The sequence below is a fragment of the Juglans regia genome, chromosome 4, assembly GCF_001411555.2.
Source record: "Juglans regia cultivar Chandler chromosome 4, Walnut 2.0, whole genome shotgun sequence".
In the NCBI taxonomy this organism is placed as follows: domain Eukaryota; kingdom Viridiplantae; phylum Streptophyta; class Magnoliopsida; order Fagales; family Juglandaceae; genus Juglans; species Juglans regia.
The window spans coordinates 26,255,043-26,261,656 of record NC_049904.1 but is presented as its reverse complement, the minus strand read 5'-3'; positions in this window follow the sequence as shown (position 1 = coordinate 26,261,656).

Sequence of the window (6,614 nt, the reverse complement as noted above, 5' to 3'; positions counted from 1 at the left end):
TCATGCCAACCTCATGATCATCAGCTTGCCTTGATGCCTTACCCCGTATGAAATTATTAGCAGTGGACTAAAAAAAAGTCCTTTTCTTTTGGCGTGTAGTTTTTCTCTTTGGACATATACATATATATATATATATATAGAGAGAGAGAGAGAGAGAGAGAGAGAGAGATTTGAGATCAATCGACTGAATTGTTTGCTCAAGTGAAGGTTGCCCACATGCTGATCGATGAATCATAATTCTATTGAATTCAATTCAATTGCGAATCCCGGTGCAGAGGAAGAAATCAACTCATGCAAAACCTATCATTAAAGTAATATTGGAAGTGAAATAAGATAAAGCATATTACTTAAGGATTTTCTTGAAAGTTTTGGAAACTTTTGAGAACAAAAATTTTAAAGAAAAGTTGTATGCATGGAGTTTTATCAGAGTGATAGAAACCATTAAAAATTATATATGTTTGGATTGAGAAATTAAGTTGTTTGGATATTTTTTTTATTGGGTTTAAAAAGTGAGGAAGCTTATTGAAAATATGAAGAGAATATTAATTTTTTTGTGAGACGGGCCGGCTTTTTTTCTTTTAGTTCTATAAACGTTGGTGTTTTTTTTTTTTTTAATCAAAGAAAATGTAAGAAGCTAAGCTAGCTTTGGTAATTGAGATTATTTGCATATATATGACCTTAATTAGTTTCAACCGATGTTTATGATGAGTAGTTACCGTGTGGTACTCTTAATTGGTTGAATAATAAGTGCATGATCATCTGATCAATCATCCAATTAAAACCCAGATCAGGTAGTGTATAATATTCTCTTATTTAACATTTTTTTCTTCAAATGGAACATTTTGAGTTAATCATAACTTGAGTTGTATAGATATGAATTGGTAAAAATTTTCCAGCTATTTGTTTGTGATGAGTGGATGAGTGGACAACTATTGGGCTGGGGAGCTTTAATTGATCCATTTTCTTTTTAACTTGGCTAAATAAGCAATTTATTTTATTCTGAAACAAATAGATCATTGATTTTGACTAATTTTTTTTTTATCAGTATCAATATTGCTTTTGACTGATGGTTGGATAAATGGCTAAAGTTTAGTCAAGAGAAGAAATGGCTCCAGCGGAGTTGTGGGGGACGATGGCAAGTTGGGTATGAGGTGTATATGTGAGTTTATGTGTTAGATAAATGTTTATTTGGGTGGTGGGCCAAGCAATCTCATCTTGTGAAATTTTTCACGATAGGCGTTTCTGTTTTCTTTGTTTTTTCCCCTTTTACATTTCCCAAATCTGGCAAGAACTTAATTGTGGAAGGAATGATTCAGGCCTGTACAAATTGCAGTCAGATGATGTTCATGACTCTGAAATTTTTTTCTTTTCTTGTTGTTATACATCTCTTATGAGGCGTTGGTGCTAATGTCACAGTAATTCTGTTAGTTGCCTAAGAGACTTGGTTATCAATACAAATGACTATTATTAAGCATGGCAGACACGCTGAAATTCTATTATGGAAGGCATTAAACCATGAGTTTGTAGAGGACAAAAACTTGCTCAAATATTATGTTAACTCAATCATAGTTATGGACTTGGGCATCTTTTTAGTTTTAATATTGTAGCTTGAGTTCGAAGCTTCTTTCTTTGAAAAATAAATGTTGTCCCTTTCCTTTTAGTTGAAGGGTCAATTTTCATTTCCTGTGCATTTTTACCAGGAGAAGAAATTGGAATGGGGGAAGGGCTTGGCTCAAAAGCGGGAAGCTGAAACTAAGCTGCAGGAATTGGAACTTGCAGTAAGTTTGGTTTTGTGCTTCCCACTTGTGCAATATATTTTTTGAGCAAGAACATACAATTTGGATGTGCATACTGCTTTTTTGTGGATTCTGTTTTTGGTTGCTTAGAGCTAGTTTTGGTTGAAATTTGAGTTCACTTGGTACTTCTCATGTCACCTCTTGAGGTTGAGATGGAGAGATAGAATAAATGAAGAGAAAATGAAAAATAAGAGGTTGAAATGTTAAGAGAACAGAGAATTAAATCTACTGATTTATTGCAATGTGATTGTTGGCAAGACAAGAAAATAAAATCTACAAAAAGCTAGTTAACTAAGTTACATTAATTTTGTTGTTAATTGGCAAATTTTATTTGGCATTCTTGTGATACTCTTCAATGGTGCTCCCTGTAAATGTGTTTTTTTAAAGTAGTTTGTTGTTAAGTTCAATGATCTTGCTCAACTCTGTTTTTTCCCTTTCAACAAGTCTGGGATTAGTTTTGGTGCAGTTCTTAGTATAGTCTTAGTATAGTTACTATAGATCTTGGGTTTTTTATTTAAGTTACTATAGACTTTGGATCTTTTTTGTGTATGTAAAAAAAATATTAGGACAATCCATAGTGTAAGGTAAAATTGAGAAGCCTGCAAAACTTGGATGTGTATAATATTTTTTCTATACTGTTTTGTGCTATTTTTTTTTTAATTTTCTGATCTTTTCCGACGAGTTTTTCTCGCCAGAAACAATTTTTCATAGCAAAATTATTTTCGGCGGGTAAATTTCGCCGGAAATACGTAATAACGACGATACTTTTAAATCGCCAAGAAAATAATAAGCTATTTTCGGCGATTTATTAAGTTTTTGTGACGATACATATCGCGGGAAATAGTAGTTCTCAGCGATTTTTGGCGTAAACGGGCAGACCATTTCCGACGATTTTTTCAATATTTACGACAGACTAGAATCGTCGGAAATATTAGTTTTTTATGACGATTTTTGCCAATCGCCGAAATTGATAAAAAATGGCTTTAGGATTTGGGCAAACCTGCAGCGATTTATAAATCGCCGAAAATGATCAAATGCAACGATTTTGAAGGGTATTTTCGATGATTTTGAGCGCTTGAAAAGACCTGATTTCTTGTAGTGAGTGACAGACTCAGTAATTTCTTTGAGGTGGGGGCCGACTTTTCTACCTTGTGATACATTTATGTAAAATAAAAAGAGATTAAAAATCATAAAAATATTACTATATATAAAATTAGATCTCGATAATTTGCTACACATACGTAGAAATAAGATTCTAAAAATACAACTTAATATATGTTTTAAATGTTTGACGATAATGTTTCGTAGAATAATATTTATCTGTTATTATTTGTATAATGAAATATTTAGAATTTAATTTCTTCATAAAAACTATTAAGTCATATTTTAGAAAGTCATATTTTATCCTAATATGTAAGCTAATTTATTAAGTTTTATGTAAAATCTAGACATTTTCGTGTCACATTAAACATATAATGTTATAATTGAGGCTTTAAATAAATTTTTTCTTGCTTAATGAAGTTTAGAGGATAACACCTCTTAACTATTTTTCATATAGAGTATCAACCTTAAATGATTTTTCTTGTATTAATTTCAATTTAGACTCCATATATTTAAGAAGCCTACATATTATTGTATAACAAAAGACTTTAAGACCCATGTTAATAAGATTATTATTTCTCCTAAACTTATTTTTAGTTTAATTTGATGAGGCCACATCCTTGAAAATAAATAATATATAGAAATTATTCAAAATTTTGGGAAGAAAATTTTTTAGAGTATGGGTCAACAGAAGAACTTTGTAACTCATCGTTCAGGATTACTAATGCTAATTTATGATGCTAGAGTTTCTCTCAACAGTATGACACGATCTTGCTGGAGTGTACATCACAAATGGCCAGCAAAAATGAGTTATTTCTTGCAGTGATGATCCAGTGGCAGAGCATTGATGACTCAGAAGGGCTATATGAAATCAGATGTGTTTAGTCTTTGGTTTGTTAGTATTAGATACAATAACGTTAAGAAGAATTGAGGATTTCGTGACCTCAGCCTAATAGATGTCATACAAGTACTAGTTGTTTATAGAAGTAATTCCTTCAGGAATGGATACTGTGGAATGAGAGGAACCCCTTGGAACTAATGGATGCAAAATGGAGAGATCTTTTGCAAAGGATGAAATGCTAAGATGTATGCAGGTGTGTAGTTTCTTCTAAAAGTTCTTCCATACGGATAGACAAGTCATTGGGTAGGAAGTTCCCCATAATGCCAATGAGGCAACTTTTAACATTCTATGTGGATGAAAGATAGAAGGATTGTTTTTATTAATAGAAGATCGGTTATCTGCTTATGCAATAAACAAAGATACTCTCTGTTGCTTCAAGTGAATTCTAGTTTAAAATGTGAACCAAACGAAAGAAATATCTCTCCACACTAGGCAAAGATTGGAGCCGGTTGAACAATATTGGGTTAAAAAGGGATCATTTGGAACAAACGACACTAGTTACACATTACAACAAGAAAAGATGGCTCTTCAGAAGAAACACTTGGCCTGGGAATCGATATCAAACCCTAAAATGAATTCAAGAAAGTTTGAACTAACAAGAAAATATTGTCAAAAAATAGAGTTGAGGAAGTACAAGAAGTAAGGAGGTGCCGCATGCTTGCTCCCTTTTTCTCCCTATTCCATCTCTGAATCCATCAGTTAATAACATAGCAACAACCATACAATTTTAGCTAAAATGTTTCATGCTTCAGCGAAGGCACCCAATAAGGACTAGCATAAGAACCTGATGTGCAAGAAGTTCGATGACAGCTCTTGTGTGCTTCCAGCGTTCGGGTTAAGTTTATATTGGATAGGCAGTTTACATGGAGCTAGGAGACTCAAGTACAAGATTGGAAGAAGTGAGGAGCACGTATTTGTTTTTCTTTTCTTTTTTCCTTGTATGTTTTTCTTGGGTAAGTACTACAAGGTGGATAGGCATTATGCAGTGCTTAAGTTCAGTTTCTTACTCAATCTTATTGAATGGTCAACTTGGTAGAGTGATTAAGCCAACTCGTGGGATTAGACAAGGGGATCCCATATCCCCTTATTTGTTCATTTTGTGTGTTGAAGGACTTAGCTCCTTAATTAATATGGCTGAAAGGACTAAGAAGATAAGGAGGGTTGCAGTGGCCAGGGTTGGAACAAGCGTAAATCACCTGCTCTTTGTAGATGATTGTGTGATTTTTGGGAGGACACTCATGGCTGAATGGTATAGAATTCCAAATTTATTGGAGCTGTTTGGGAAAGCCTCAGGATAGTTGCTTTATTTACAAAAGTCCACAATATTTTTTAGTACAAACACATCTACTGCAATGAGAAGACAGACCCAAAGGGTGGCAGGGTTCATGTATGTGGGAGTTATGAGAAATATCTAGGTCTACTTGCCATGATGGGTAGGTCTAGGTACAACACTTTCAGATCGGTTAAGGAAAGGGTATGTGCTAAGCTGAATAACTAGAAGAATCTTTTCTTATCATATGCAGGGAAATAAGTTTTATTGAAAGCTGTTGTTCAGTTTTATTGAAAGCTGTTGTTCAGGCTATTCCTACATACTCGATGAGTGTGTTTATGTTGCCAAAGAAAATTTGTAAAGAGATCTCCTCCTTCATGGCCAAGTTTTGGTTGGGGCACAAACAAAATGAGAACAAGATACAATGAAGAAGCTGGAATAAGTTGGGGGATTCAAAAAGGGTTGGAGGGTTAGGCTTCAAGATATTGAATGCTTCAACTGGAGAATGCTTACTTCCCCTTCCTTACTGGTTGCTCAGATTATGAAGGAGAAATACTTTAGAGGGGTTAGCCTGAATGATGCAAAATTGGGGTATAACCCTTCATACATATGGAGGAGCTTGTGGTTTGTCATTGATCTTGTCAAAGATGGGATTTTATGGAGGGTTGGGGATGGCAGGAAGATTAGTGTCTGGCATGACAGATGGCTCCCATGTCCTAGCTCATACAAGGTGCAATCCCCTCAAACTACATTGCCTCTTGATGCCAACGTTAATTTGCTGATTGATGTCGAGACTAGATGTTGGAAGAGAGAATTCATTTTTAAGTCTTTCAATATAACGGATGCAGAGCAGATATGCAAGTTACCCCTTAGTAGGTGGGGTGTGGAGGATAGGATGGTATGGGGGCCAGCAAAGAATGGCATATTTTCTGTTAAATCTGCATATTTTCTTGGAAAAGAAAAAATAGGAGGAACATGGGGGAATGGTCAGGGAAGGATAAAGTGGAGGGGATGTGGAGGCAAATATGGAATTTGGATGTACAAGGTGTTGTGAAGTTGTTCTTGTGGAAAGTGGCTCATGAGCTCTTACCTACTAAGGCCAATCTCTTTAAAAGGAAAGTTTATGGCTCGAATTTGTGTCCTATCTGTGAGAGGGGGATTGAAACAACAGTACATCTGGTCTGGGGATGCCCTGTAGCTTCAGATGTATGGGCAGTGGATGAGAGTCCTGTAAGGAAATGAAGTAATGTAGAGATTGACTTTGCAGAGTTATGGGCCACTATGTTTCTAAAGTTAAAGTATAGAAGAGGTGGAATTAATTGCTTACACCATGCGGAAGTTGTGGCTCAGGAGAAACTTGTGGTTATTTGAAGACCAGTTTGATGAACCAAAGAAAGTTTTTAAATCTGCTAAGATGGCTTAGGCGGAATTTAAGGAAGCTAATCTGGTCCAACATAGAGGATTGGGTACTAGAGCTCTGAGAAGAGAAAATGCTAAATGGGAAAAGCCTAAGGTGGGGAGGGTGAAGGCAAATTGGGATGCTGCG